At 35.7% G+C, this 15,760-nt stretch overlaps 1 long non-coding RNA gene across 1 annotated transcript in view; it reads left to right on the top strand.

Moving 5' to 3' along the window:
• The window catches only part of LOC117979703 (uncharacterized), a 47,255-nt gene extending 33,004 nt beyond the window's left edge, over positions 1–14,251 (top strand). The window contains exons 2-3 of the long non-coding RNA XR_004670613.3: positions 11,384–11,540; positions 14,079–14,251. This is a non-coding gene — a long non-coding RNA (uncharacterized LOC117979703). The remainder of the gene's footprint in view (positions 1–11,383; positions 11,541–14,078) is intronic.
• Positions 14,252–15,760: the final 1,509 nt, after the last annotated feature.

Genomic DNA, 15,760 nt, shown 5'->3' with positions numbered 1-15,760 from the left:
ATAGCAAAATTACCCTTTGTACAGAAAATACCAGTATATTCAATCTATTGCAGTATCTCTTATGTTAATTCTTGAATACATAGATAATGTCAAATATTTGATCTTTGTCAACCTGAGAGGTGAAAAATGGTAACTTATTTTATTTTAAATTCAAATTTATCTTATAAAAGACTTTGAACATCTTTTACATAATACAAATATTTACATTTTATTTTCCATTCTTTTCCATTGTCTTTTAATTTTTATGATATTTTGCTCATTTTTGACCATGTTGCTAAGTTCTTATTGACTTACGGAAGTATATATGTATATATATGTGTATATATGTATATGTGTATATATGTATATATATACACATATATATACATATATACACATATACATATATATATATAAAGTTCTGAATTTTGTCAATAAATTGGATTTTTTTAACTCATTGTATCTATCAGGTTCTCCAGAAAAAGAGAAGCAATAAGAAAATTAACAGAGAAATAGAGACAGAGACAGAGAGATATAATTTATTTTAAAAATGGGCTCACATGATTATGGAAGCTTGGAAGCTTTGATATCCTAAGATCTGCAGCTGGCAAGCTGAAGACCCAGGAGAACTGATATGTAGCTCCTGTCCAAATCTGAAGGCCTGAGAATCAGGAAAGCTGATGCCATAAATTCCAATCTGTGTATGACTCTGAAGACAGAATATCAATGTCCCAGCTGGAGACAGTCAGGCAGAGACAGAGAATTATTTCTTACTCAGCCTTTTGATATTATTAAGGCGGTCAAGGAATTGGATGAGACCCACCCACTCTAGGGAGGGTAATCTGCCTTATCCAGTTTATCAAATCGAATTCCATCTAGAAACACCCTCAAAAATACACCTAGCATAATGTTTAACCAAAGATCTGGGCACCCCATGGCCCAATCAAGTTGACACATAACAGTAATCATCACACTCATTTGTCATCTATCCTTTGCATATTTAGCATAGATTTTTCTTTAATATTGTGAGATTTATCAGTATTTTTTATTGTTCTAAATTTTCTGTTTTGTTTTAACAGGCTGCCTTTTGGGTGAGGTAGAGTGAAAATTATTTTTATATTATTTTTTCACACTTTATGGTAAAATTTGGATTTATTTTGTTGTAAAATATGAAATATATATCTAATAGTTTTCCAGATGGCCACTTAGTTCCACAAATATTGATTGTTGCCTAATCCAATTGATATACCTCAATTTTTAGATACCTGTTTTACCATATTCTAAATTTCCATACATGTGTATATCTATTTCTGGAGTTTCCTTATTCTTGGGGTTTTTTGTTTGTTTTTGTTTTTGTTTTTCTTATCCAAGTAGCGTACCACATCAGGTAACACTACATATTTGTTAGACCAGTTCTGCCTTTAAGAGGTAAAGTTGGGCTAGGAGGAAACAATTCTGTTTCAGCAGAGTTGTAACCTTCACTTAAATAGATGTTATCATAAATGACAAAGTACTCCCTGGAGGAGCACTTTAGATCCTGTGTTATTTTCCTAGGCCTGCCATAACAAACTACCATGAACTGGGTAGCTTAAAACAACACAAATGTATTCGGTCACAGTTCTAGGGGCTGGAAGTCTAAAATTAAGGTGTAGGCAGGGCTGAGCTCCCACAGAAGTCTGTAGGAGAATTCTTCTTTGCCTATTTCTAACACATGGTGACTTGCTGGCAATCATTGCCGTTCCTTGGCCTGCAGTTACGTAACTCTACCTGCACTTCTGTTGTCACATAGCATTCTCGCTGTGTGTCTCTGCCTTCATATGGCCACATTGCCTTTTTTATGAGAACACCTGTCATATTGGATTAAGTGCGTACCCTACTCCAGTATGAGTTTATCGTAGCTAATTACATCTACAATGATCCTGAAGCGCTGGAGATTAGCACTTCAACATATCCTTTGAAGGAATGGGGGAATGCAAATTGTTCCCAGAGTTTGATAACATTTTTGGCTTTCTGCTTGGTGTCTTGACTCCACTGAATTCCTTCAGTAACTTCTGGATATGTAAATCTTGTATGATTACCCAAGCTGTTTCAATGACTAGCCTATCTATAAATCTGTGGCTACTATTGACATTTATGAATAGCATGATTGTATAACAGATTATTTGTCCTGCAGAAAATATTTTATATACACACATGTTTATACAGCTATATCAACTTATTTTATACACTTGCCTAATTAACAAATTTTAGTATTTCATATCAGTGAACATTTGAAGGTATTAGTAATTTTTATTTTCTTTTTTATTCAAAGTCTACTCTGTGGTCACCACTATGTCCTAAAAACTGCCATGGGGTTGTCATTACAGAGTAAAAGCCAAACTTCTTACGTTCCCCTGCAGAAATTGTCGCCGAATGCACCTGCCTCTTACACCTCTGATCACATCTTCAACTATGCTCTACTTGCTGACTCTGTTCCACATTTTCTACATTGGTTTTGTATGTAATAGTCAGAAGATAATATTGTCAAAAAATAGAAAAACACAGTGAGCCATCACTTTCTAAGTAGGACTTCATGTATAATTTACTTCATCTATAGATAAATATAAATTCCTGTTAATGATTACCAATGAATCAAATTCTTACAATTTGTAACTGATTAGTTTTAAATAACACAACAAAGTTGTGTTCCAAAGCATTACAACTTATTGCTGGTAATGTTTTTGGTCAATACAGCAAGTCTCAATTTTATAGAAATGCAGTGTTTTAATTATACTTAGATTATGTTATATAGATTTATCTTTTGTCCATTTTGAACACAATTCTTGCTTAGACAATTATATCAAACCAAGTTTAAAGATGACTACCTTTAAAGAACAGAGATAATCTTCTGGGGTCTCTGTAGTGAATTGTGTGCCCTTTAAATTCCTATGTTGAAGTTCTAACCCCAAATTCCTCAGAATGTGACTATATTTGGATATAAGGCCCTTAAAGAGGTTATTATTTTAAGACGAGGCCATTATGGTTGGCCCTAATCAAATATGACTTGTGTCCTTATAATAAGAGGAGATTGGGACACAGAAACACACAGAGGGAAGACCATGTGAAGACAAGGGAGAAGATAGCTAGGTACAAGGCAAGTAGAGAGGACTAAGCCTCAGAAGAAACCAACCCTCCTGACACGTTTGTCTCAGATTTCTAGCCTCCATAATTGTAAGATAATACATTTCTGTTGCTTAAGCCATCCCAAATGTGTGCTATATTATTATGACAGCCATAATAAACTAACAGTCTTCAAAAAGGAAACCAAGCAACGAAAATGTGGCATTGACATCTAAGTCTATTCAGGCAAGAAAGCCTCTGAATCCAGCAGATACATGTTCTGACAATGAGATTATTTGGTATCATAACAATATCTGAACAGGCGTAACATCATATATCTGCATGAATCATCTTTCAGCACTCAGTGATTCTAGATTTAAAAATCAACGTTGTGAAGAAAATTTCTGGCTGCAAATTCTGTTGAACTTAGGGAGTAGATGCACTTAATATCAAGCACAGGCAATTAGATTATCAGAAAGCTATATATCTTCCCTGAATATCCACAATTGACACTATTTTATATTTCTTGCCAGTGTGTAACGACAAATAAAGCTTCTATATCTGAATATGATAAATTTCAGAATCTTCCACATAGTTAGCAGAAGGGGGCAACTCTGGTGCATGGTAACCACACTACGGGAAGGAGGAACACTCTGGTGAATGGTGACCATGGCAATAAATTGACTACTATTAGGCCATTAATGGCAGTAATCTGGCCTTGCAAGCCACCACCCTAACTTGATGTTGTCAAACTGTGATGACGTAGCATTTCATAACCTTGGACTATTCAAACTAGTACTATCATTGAAATGATGGAGAAGGTGGCCGAAAACAAATTGAAATGATAGAGGAGTGATAACCTTTGTTATAAGCTAAAATTTGAATATATAAATTAACAATAGATGAAAGTTTAAAAGGGTTTTGTGCCTCTTAATAGAAAAGGAAATATTGGGTTAATTTTTGCCTATTTGAAATAGATTCATTTTGTTTTGTCTTAAATTCACTGAAGTAGAAAATTAGCATGAGGTTATGAAAATATAGAAAAAACTCATTGTGAACTAAAATGAAAAGTACTTAATTGGCACACTTTCAGCTGCTTCTAAGAGAGAGAATGCATTGCAAAAAAAAATTAACGCTGGAAAATAATCTAAACAGCAAAGGTCAAAAGTACTGATTTCATTCAATTGAATTTTACTTCCTTCCTTTAAAGTATTTTTACAAGTTCTTAAATGGATATGTTCTAAGAGTATTTTTAAATTAAATAAATGATCATTAGATAATATTTGACTGCACTCGGATGACCAGCAGTGCTATTTAATAAGCCACAGATGTTATTCCCTTTGTTCTTGAATTGTCAGTAAAGGAACCCTTCACTGGTTACTGTGGTGGTTCATTTAGTGCCCAGATAATTGGTCTAACATTATTCTGGATGTTTCCATGAGCATGCTTTTGGATGAGATTTAATTAGTAGACTTTGAATAAAGCAGATTGTACTTTATAATATTGGCTGACCTTATCCAATTAGTTGAAGGCCTCAATAGAACACAAGGCTGATCTCCCCAAACAAGAGAGAATTCTCCAGCAGACTGCCTTCAGACTTCAACTGCAGCTTTGGCTGTACTTGGTTTTCCAGCTCACTGTCTTTGGACTTGAACTGCAATTCTCTCCTGAGTCTCCAGCCAATCAGCCTACCACGTCAGATTTTGGATTAACCATGCCTCCACAATCACATGAGCCAGTTCCTTAAACTAAATCAATCAATCTGCCTATCTATCTATCTGTCCACCCACCTATTCGTCCACCCAACTAGCTACATCCTACCAATTCTGTTTCTCTGGAGAATCGTGACTAGTAACTCACTAAAAATGTTTTTCAATATTCTCCTCTCTCTCGACTGGCCTGAAGTTTCTGCTTAAGATATTAGATTTGAGGCTATTCAGAAATCCTAAGAAATTACCCAGTGTTTCTGTTTAGAAGTCAGTTTTTAATCTTATTTTGGTTCTATTGTATGTAAGAAGGAGTTTTTGTTTCTTCCATGATTTTCTCTTTGTCATTGTCTTTCAACATTTTAACTATTTCGTGGTTGGGTGCACAGGACCTCTTTGCATTTATACTATTTAGAGTTTGTTGAATTTCTTGATTGTGTGTGGAAATATTTTCATGAAATTGGTGAGATTTTCAGTTTATTTCTTTTTCTTTTTCTTTTTCTTTTTTTTGAGGCAGATTCTCACTCTGTTGCCCAGGCTGGAGTGCAGTGGCATGATCTCGGCTCACTGCAAGCTCCACTTCCTGGGTTTATGCCATTCTCCTGCCTCAGCCTCCCCAGTTGCTGGGACTACAGGGGCCCGCCACCACGCCAGGCTAATTTTTTTATGTTTTTGGTAGAGGCAGGGTTTCACCGTGTTAGCCAGGATGGTCTTGATCTCCTGACCTCATGATCTGCCCCCCTCGGCCTCCCAAAGTGTTGGGATTACAGGCGTGAGCCACCACACCTGGCCTCAGTCATTATTTCTTTAAGTATTTTCTCTGCCCCTCCCAATCTCTCTTCTCCTCTGATATTCCCATTACAGGCATGGTGATGTGCTTCATGGTGTCCCACATTTCTCTGAGATTCTATTGATTTTTCCTCATTCTCTTTTTAGCCCTCTGGTTTTCAGATCGCTTAATCTCTATCAATCTGTCTTTAAATTTGCTGTTTCTTTTGCCAGCTCACAACTACTGGTGAGAGGCTATAATGATTTTCTTTTTCATTTCAATTATTGTACTTTTCACTTCAAAATTTCTATTTGATTCTTTGTTATAATTTTAATCTCTTTATTGATGTTCTTGATTTAATGAAAGTGTCATTATACCTTCCTTTACTTCTTTAAGCTTGGTTTTCTTTAGTTTTTTTGAATATATTTATACTATCAATTTAAGCCATTGTCTCCTGATACCCCACCCTTCTCAAAAAGTCTCTTTTGCTTGTTTTTCTTCTTGTGTATCAGATTCCTGTTTCTTTACATATCTTATAATATGTTGTTGAAAACTGAATATTTTAGATAGTATACTATTGCAATTCTACTGAGTTGCTGAACCTGAACTCACTTCCAGAGCCTGTTGTTGTTTGCTTTTATTTAGATACTTGGCTGCACTACTTTAGTGAAGCCCGTTTTCCCCGAAGTATGTAGCCTCTGATTTCATTTCTCAGAGCCTGCAAACCATGGCTCACTCATAGGGCATAAGTAGCATGCTGAAAAAAGTTGTTCTAAGGCGGCACACAGCCACCCTAGAATGACGGTACTTCAGCAGGGTTCTCTTTGACTGACTTTTTCTCTGATGGTCTGTTAAAAATCTAGTAGATCTACCTCTGTTGACATCACACCTATCTTGTAGCCTCCACTATTTGCTCACTGAAAACAAAAACAGTATTGTTGTCAATATACCGGGCATAAACTCTTCCAAAACCTAAAACAGTGAAATTCGGGATCTTTGCAGGGAGAATCATTGAGTCATCTTGAATCTTGTTTTGATCTCAGGAGATCTCTCTTTTAGCTGTTTCTTTGCATGGTTTTCTCTTTTAATGTCTAAACTTGTTTAGCTTGTTGCTATTATGTAGCTACCGGACTCCTTATAATTACTTTTCACAAAAACCACCATTGTTTTCGACTGTATCCTTAGGCTTGATGTTCTCACAAATAAAGTTAGTTCATTCACAGAGAGCAACAACCCTGTTTTTCCTTCTGGGATAATACTGTGTACAATTTCTCTGAAGCTGGTGGCAGGAACAGTGGCTGATTTCCGTCAAAATGGCGGCCCTTTTTATGCATGGGTTATTCGGTCAGGGCAATAGTCCCAGGTCTTCTCAACGCCTTCCAGAATGCCCTATGAATGAGGCATGGCAGGGTGATTGGGGTCCAGGATTCTTGTCTCGTAGAAGTAGACTTTCCACCCTACCAATGAGGGTGAGATGTCCACAGCCTTCCCATTCTAGGGAGAGAGCCTTAGCCTGGGAACCTGAGGGGAGAGGGAACCATTTGTTCTTGACGACATATTCCAGAATAGAGCCTTCAATGCCTGGGCTCGGACATCAGACAGGGAATAGCAGATTGCATAACAAGTGCACAAGATTTTGTTTCTCTTACCAAGATTTAGAAGATTTTCTTTAATGTTTCTTGATTTGCTGTATGTTCTATGGGTTAAGATTTAAATTTTTTTCAAATAATAAGTTTTCAAAACTTATTATTTGTTTTCCAAGGAAGAGATACAAAATACATAGACACAATTAAAAAGTTCTGAAATATCCAAGCTCAGATTAAAGAGTTACAAAAGAAACAATTTGTCTATGACTCGTAAACCACCAATATATTCAAGGTATTTCATTCTCAGATAAACAAAGATACAAATATAGATATAATGAAATATTTTATATCCCACTGGTTATGAAATATTTTATATCCCACTGGTTACATATCCCATATGAGATGCAGATGATGAAAAATTATTCTATACATTGTTAATAAATAATATACACAAGTTTGCACAAGGAATATCCACCATGATTTCAGGACTTTAAACAGTATATTATAAATCAATATTATTACCTTTTAATGCTATCTTGGCCAGTTGCTCAGTGCTGTAGTTCCACAAATGTCTGGACATAACCAAAGAGCTATTTCACATCAGCTGCAAGTTAATCCTAATTTTATGTAGTATGTTATATAAAGAGAACTGGAAGAGACAGCCCACTCATACTAGAAAGAGAACAGTATACATGTAAGCATATTTGTTTTTAATCTTCTTTCCCCTTTTTAAATTAGAGGTGATTCATTACTCTTTCTAAATGAGTTGGAAAAGAAGTAAATAGATTGAATAGAAACCAGAAGATTTTCAGTATTGGGTAAAGGATTATATTAGTAGCTTAACAAAGTAAATGTATGGCTGTCGTTTCTTTACATTAAAAATAATGGCAAGATAATCTTAGAAGTGCATTAGAAGTACAGTTTTTCATAGGGTTTTAAATGATCATAAACATTCTATAGCACTTAACATGCAAAATTAGTTTATTAATTTGAAATAATTTCAAAGCATTTTTTGTATTTATAAGATAATACATATATTCAGTTTATACATTTTCTACAATCTTACATATTTGTGCTGGGTGGTTTTTAAAGGGTAACACATAAAGGTATTGTTGTGGGAAGTCAGGGACCCCAAACGGAGGGACTGGCTGAAGCCATGGCAGAAGAACATGGATTGTGAAGATTTCATGGGCATTTATTAGTTCCCCAAATTAATACTTTTATAGTTTCTTATGCCTGTCTTTACTGCAGTCACTAAACATAAATTGTAAAGATTTCACGGACACTTATCACTTCCCCAATCAATACCCTTGCAATTTCCTATGCCTGTCTTTACTTTAATCTCTTAATCCTGTCATTTTATAGCCGAGGAGGATGTATGTCACCTCAGGACCCTGTAATAATTGCATTAACTGCACAAATTGTACAGCCTGTGTGTTTGAGCAATATGAAATTTGGACACCTTGAAAAAAGAACAGGATAACAGCAATTGTTCAGGGAATAAGAGAGATAACCTTAAACTCTGACCGCTGGTGAGCTGGGTGGAACAGAGCCATATTTCTCTTCTTTCAAAAGCAAATGGGAGAAATATTGCTGAATTCTTTTTCTCAGCAAGGAACATCCCTGGGAAAGAGAATATGTGCCTGGAGGTATAGGCTTATAAACAGTCCCCCTAGGTGTGCTGTCTCTTATGGTCGAGACTGCAGGGGTGAAATAGACCCCAGTCTCCCATAGCTCCCAGGCTTATTAGGAAGAGGAAATTCTCGCCTAATAAATTTTGGTCAGACCGGTTGATCTCAAAACCCTGTCTCCTGATAAGATGTTATCAATCACAATGGTGCCCGAAACTTCGTTTGCAATTTTAATTTCACCTCGGTCCTGTGGTCCTGTGATCTCGCCCTGCCTCCACTTGCCTTGTGATATTCTATTACCTTGTGAAGCACGTGATCTCTGTGACCCACACCTATTCATACATTCCCTCCCCTTTTGAAAATCCCTAATAAAAACTTGCTGGTTTTGAGGCTTGTGGGGCATCACAGAATCTACCAACATGTGATGTCTCCCCTGGACACCCAGCTTTAAAATTTCTCTCTTTTGTACTCTGTCCCTTTATTTCTCAAGCTGGCTGACGCTTAAGGAAAATAGAAAAGAGCCTATGCAAATATTGGGGCAGATTCCCCGATAAGGTATAACTTGTTTTATTGAACTTCACTTCATTGCTCTTTGCATGTAATGCATTTTTTACAAACTGAAGGTTTTTTACAAATTGATAGACTTGCATTGAACAGTCTATCAGCACCATTTTTACAACAGCAAGTGCCCTCTTTTTGTCTTTGTCACATTTTGATAATTTTCACAATTTTTAACTTTATATTATGATTATGTATGTCATGGTGATGTGCGATTAGCAATCCTTGATGTTACTAATTGCTTTGGGGTGACACAAACTGTGCCTATGTTAGTAGTCAAACTTAATAAACAAATGTTTTATGTGTTCTGACTGCTCCACTGACCAGTGTTTCCCTTGTCTTTCCCTTGTCTGCCTTCCTCTCCTCAGGCCTCTCTACTCTCTGAGACACAACAGTATTAGAATTAGGCCAAATAATAAACGTACAATGGCCTCTAAGTGTTCAAGTGAAAGGAAAAGTTGCATGTCTTTAACTGTAAATAGAAAGGTAGAAATAATTAAGTATAGTGAAAAAGGTATGTCAACAGCTGAAATAAGCTCCAAACTAAGCCTCTTGTACCAAATAGCTATATTATGAATGCAAAGGAAAAGTTCTTGAAAGAAATTAGAAGTGCTACTCCAGTGAATGCACAAATTATAAGAAAGTAATACAGCCTTATTGCTGATATGGAGGAAGTTTTGGCTATCTGGACAGAAGATCAAATCAGCTAGAATATTTCCCTTAGCCAAAGCCTAATTCAGAGCAAGGCTCTTACTCGCTTTAATTTCATGAAGGCTAAAGGAGAGGTGAGGAAGATGCTGAGAGAAAAAAAAAAAAGAGCTTGAAGCTAGCAGAGGTTGGTTCAGAGGTTTGAGAAAAGAAAGCAAAACATAAAAGTGCAAGGTGAAGCAGCAAATGCTGATGTAGAAACTGTAGCAAGTTACCCAGAAAATCAGGCTAGGATCATTGATGAATGCGGCTATAATCAACAACTGATTTTTAATATAGATAAAACAGCCTTTTATTCGAAAAACTTGCCATCTAGGGCTTTTATAGCTAAAGAAAGGTTACTTCCTGGCTTCAGATCTTCAAAGGACCGATTGACTCTCTGAATAGAAGCTTATGCAGCTGGTGGCTTTAACTTGTTGCCAATGCTCATGTACCATTTCAAAAATCCTAGTGCTATTGAGAATTACGCTAAATCTACTTTGCTTGTGCTCTACAGATGAAATAACAAAGCATGGATAAAAACATAACCTGTTCACAGCATGGTTTACTGAATATTTTAGGCCCAATGTTGAGCCTTCTACTTAGAAAAAATATTTCTTTTAAAAAATTACTGCTCACTGACAATGCACCTGGTCACTTGGTGGTTCTAATAAAGATGCCTAGGGAGATTAATGTTGTTTTCATGCCTGCTAACACAACATCCATTCTGAAGCTCATGGATCAAGGAGAATTTTGATGTTCAAGTCTTATGATTTCATAAATACATTTTCTAAGTCTATTGTTGCCAAAGATAGTGATTCTTCTGATGGATCTGGGCAAAGTCAGAAAGGAATAACCATTCTAGATCTCTTTGAGAACATTTATGAATCATAGGAGGTCAAAATATCAACATTAACAGGAGTTTGGAAGAAATTGATTCAGCCCTCATGATACCTTTGAGGAGCTCAAGACTTCAGTGGAGGAGATAACTGCAAATATGGTGGAAATAGCAAAAGAACTAGAATTAGAAGTGGAGCTTGAAAATGTGACTGAATTGCTGCTATCTCATGGTAAAACTTGAATGGATGGGAATTTGCTTCTTTGAATAAACAAAGAAAGTAGTTTCTTGAGATGAAATCTAGTCTTGGTGAAGATGCTATGAACATTGTTGAAACAACACAGGATTTACGATATTGCATAAACCTAGTTTATAAAGCAATGGTAGGGTTTGAGAGGGTTGACTCTAATTTTGAAAGATGTCCTACTGTGGATAAAGTGCTATCCACAGCATTGCATGCTACAGAAAAATCTTTCATGAAATGAAGAGTCAATTGATACAGCAAATTTTGTTGTTATCTTATTTTACAGAAATTGCCACAGTCACCTCAACCTTCAGCAACCACCAACTTGATCAATCAGCAGCCAATAACGTGAAGTCATGACCACTCACCAGCAAAAAGTTTATGATTCACCAAAATATCAGATGATCATTAACATTTTTAGCAATAATGTATTTGTCATTAAGGTATGTACTTTTTTTAGACATAATACTATTGCATACTTAGTACACTACAGTACAGTGTACACATAACTTTTATATGCATGGGGAAGCCAAAAGAATTCATAGGACTTGCTTTATTGTGATATTCACTTTATTGCAATGGTCTGAAAACAAACACACAATATCTCTGAGGTATGTTTCTCCTGGAGTAAAAATTTTGATATAAGTAAATAATGATGATAATTGAGGATTTGTTTGTATTTTTAAATGGCACACCACCCAATTATCCTATCAAGATGTATACTGATGCTCAAAACAGTAAAAAATTGCTGTTGCTTAATTTCAAGTGGATAATGTATTATTTCCTTAAGAATCTTTAATTAATTTAGTTTATTAAGTGGTAGAGAATATAATTTTTAAAGTATTAATTTAATTGTCTAACATTATCGGTGTTAACCAAAGTACACCGTAATTTCTATATGTTCTAAAACAGGTACTCAAAACTTTTTATATTAAAAAAAATCTCCATGGATAATTACTTGAAGGACTGCTCATTTAAATGCAAATCAATTCTCTTGAGATAAAGGGCATTCAACAGTTAAATACCACTCTCCGAAAAGAACTTTATTCTGAAATAATATATTCATTAGACATTAAGGTTATTATGTGGCTCCAGTAGCCTGAGTTAATAATAGGGATTAAAAGCCATTAACTCTATGTATTTTATCCATTATATTATTTCCATTTACTTTGAATCTAAAAGAAAGAATTAATGTCTGCTTTTTCTAATAGAATTAACTTTTTCAATAAGTATTAAATAACAATTCCACATAATATTTTATTTTAAAATTGATTTTTATACTCCCTTGAATCCTTGAGAGTTTTCCCTAATGACTGTGCTTAATACCTGGGTGATGGGTTGTTCTGTGTAGCAAACCACCATAGCAAACCACGTTTACCTACATAACAAACCTGCACATCCTGTACATGTACCCTGGAACTTCAAATATGAGTTGATATATATTAAAAAATAAACTTTGTACTGTCTCCCTTTCCTACCTGTCTTGGGCCAAATTGGGAAGTGGGCTCAGACTGTCTGCTCTGTCCGCCCCTTCCTCTTGCGTTATTCTCCACAGTGCCCTCCTCAAGGCAGCATGCTGCTGTACTTGTTCTTAGCTTATTTGTATGAAGGGCATGTATTATTTTCTATCCTAAGACCCCACCACTGCTTTTTCAACCCATGACATAAGCATTTATATAAATTTATGCCTCATAAGTGTCATTGCAGATACCATATGGTATTTTAAACACTGGTCATATTACACGCGATGGCTTACAAGAATAAAAATTACGTTTCTTGGATGTTTAAAATTTGTAAGAACCGGCCGGGCGTGGTGGCTCACGCCTGTAATCCCAGCACTTTTGGAGGCCGAGGCGGGCGGATCACGAGGTCAGGAGATCCAGACCATCCTGGCTAACACGGTGAAACCCCGTCTCTACTAAAAATACATAAAAATTATCCGGGCACGGTGGCGGGCGCCTGTAGTCCCAGCTACTCGGGAGGCTGAGGCAGGAGAATGGCGTGAACCAGGGAGCCGGAGCTTGCAGTGAGCCGAGATCACGCCACTGCACTCCAGCCTGGGCGACAGAGCGAGACTCCATCTCAAAAAAAAAAAAAAAAAAAAAAAAAAAAAAAAAAAAAACCCAAATAATTAGAGACTTGCAGCCCACAGGGGAAGATAAACGATCAAAGAGCCTGATTCAGTTTAGTGGCATAAAACTTCTGTGAGTGCAGATGGAAAGTGCATTGTAAAATCCAGGGCTTCAGATTAAGGACTGCATTCTGGACGGTAACACCTCCAGTCTCCTACCGCTGTGATTTTCAGAACTCGGGGAGCCAAACATTTACCTGCTTAGCAGGATACAAGGGAATCCTCTGAGGAGATGGACTTGCTTAAAATAAAATACATACTGATAATGACATTTGTGGAACAGGTAAATTTAGTTCTATGACCCAGGCATGGAAGAATAAGAGAGGTGGTAAGAGAAAGAATTGAAGCTTGAAAAGGAAAGAGCCACAACATAAAAATTAAAGATAATTTAGAAGATTAAATGTAAGTGAAAAAAATTAGAAGATTAAATGTAAGTGAAAAAAATTTGTAAGAACCTCCAAATGTCTTTTAAATTAAAATACATCAGTGTTCATTTATTACCGATATGGTCAGTCTTCATAATCTTTAGAATGAGATTCTGTTAAATCAAAATCGACAAAGTAAAAGAAATCCTAAATTTTGTATTTTATTTGTTTTCTCATTATTACTTTGTAAATTTAGGAAAATATATATTAATATACATTAGCTGTAATATGACAAATGCCTATGCCTAAGCCAGAATTAAAGGATTTGCAAGTATATCTAAAAATCGGAAACCACTGTCAAGCTATTTCTTTTCATGCACCTTGGGGCAAGGAAAAAAGAAGGGATCAATGGACAAAATTACCTATTGATTTCTCAACGATGTGCATCCTTTTTTATTATAATAAGTTTTATTTTTCCCTTCTAGGTGTTAGTGCATTGGAAAATCATTTAAAGAATGTATCAGCTAATTGAAGGCTTATGTGTGAGTTTGACTTTTTATGATTATATAGAAATATATTTCCAAGTGTCTTTCCTTAAAAAAGTTAGATACTATTTTAATTTGCATAGTATAAGTAAGACTTTTATCATTATTTACTTACATTGGATCTGCAAGGGAAGCCCTGCAGTCAAATTTTATACCCACTTGATGCCAAGATTGGCTGGTTGGCTCATTAGATGTTATTGCTGATTTTTGCTCTTGCCTAGAGTCTCTATATATTCCGTCATGGGTCAATACAGGGTTTCTTACTTGCATGTCCAGTTCGCTGTGCTGGAGTCAGTTCCTTTCAATAGAACCAGAGCAAAAACCAGAGACTTGGAGCAATGTAATCGTGTGTGTGTGTGTGTGTGCGTGCGTGTGTGTGTGTGTGTGTGTAGACTAGTATAGGTTGAAAGAATGTCAGATAAGGATCAATTTTGCATAGCATAATGTGAGGAGAATAATCGTCTGGAAGTTAAAATTATAGAGTGTTCAGATGGTAAACTGCAGAAACTTATGATACATAAAAGGAAGGCCCTAAAAAATAAGAGGATGTAGTGCTCATGAAATAAAAACTGAGTAGTCAAACCGAACATCAAGTTCTCCCAGAAAGTGAGTTAATTAAATGAAAAGAAATATTAATGGTTGAGTTTTAACATACAGTGGCCTTAGTTCTTCTCTCCTCTCCTCTAAACCTTGGACTTTCATTCACAGAGTAAGTGGAATATGATATAACTTCTAGTCTTACAGGATTTGAATATTGTAGATAATTTACAAATGATTCAGGCCATTTAGAAAACTATTGTTTTGCTCTCCTGATTCTTTGACTCTGGCATTCTTCTCCTTGAGATCATGTATTAGCTAAACTGATTCTTATTGAAAACACAGGTGCTGAGGGTAACTCAAATCATGTGTATAACTGATGGACTATGTGAATTTTTCTGTATCCTCCACCTATGTCTGTTGGCAGATGTCACTTATACCATCTGCTTTTATCTTTAGGTAAACAAGATTCCTGCCAGGCTTTGACTTCTACCCTTGGCCTTCCTATACAGGGTTGTAAAGAATCATCATGATGTATGTTTGAAATTATGTTTAACAGTATTACAGTCAATATAGACTAAATTTTGATGCAGTAACAACCTCAGAACTTTTACAATCATTGCTGGACTGAGAGAGAAAGAGAGAGTGAACAGGGAATGTCACATGAGCAGAGAATGTCACTATCTCAACTGTAAAAAACAAACATTACTTCTACTCACATTTCATTGCCCAGAACTAGTCCTATACCTGTGCCTAACTGGAAATGAGCACAAACTATCGTGTCTATCATGCTCAAGGAGAGGAAATTGGTTATTGGTCAGTGTCAATATTGTCCACAAATGTGAATTACATTTTATAAGGTGTTGACTCTGCCTGTCACCCACAAAAGAGCTTTGAGTACAATTGGCAAACCGTATATGCTATATTTTTAAAACAATATTTCTCTTCCATGTGTTAAATGTAATAATTGTTTTAGATTATTTAACTTGATATATTACTAAGCTTTTTTTTCCTACTCAAACAAAAAGTACTCTTACAATCAAAGAAACATGTTTGTTGTTGTTGTTGATTTAATTTTCAAACAC

The sequence above is a fragment of the Pan paniscus genome, chromosome 2 (genome assembly GCF_029289425.2).
Source record: "Pan paniscus chromosome 2, NHGRI_mPanPan1-v2.0_pri, whole genome shotgun sequence".
NCBI lineage: Eukaryota > Metazoa > Chordata > Mammalia > Primates > Hominidae > Pan > Pan paniscus.
The sequence above is the reverse complement of the archived record's forward strand: the minus strand, read 5'-3'. Positions and strand labels throughout refer to the sequence as shown.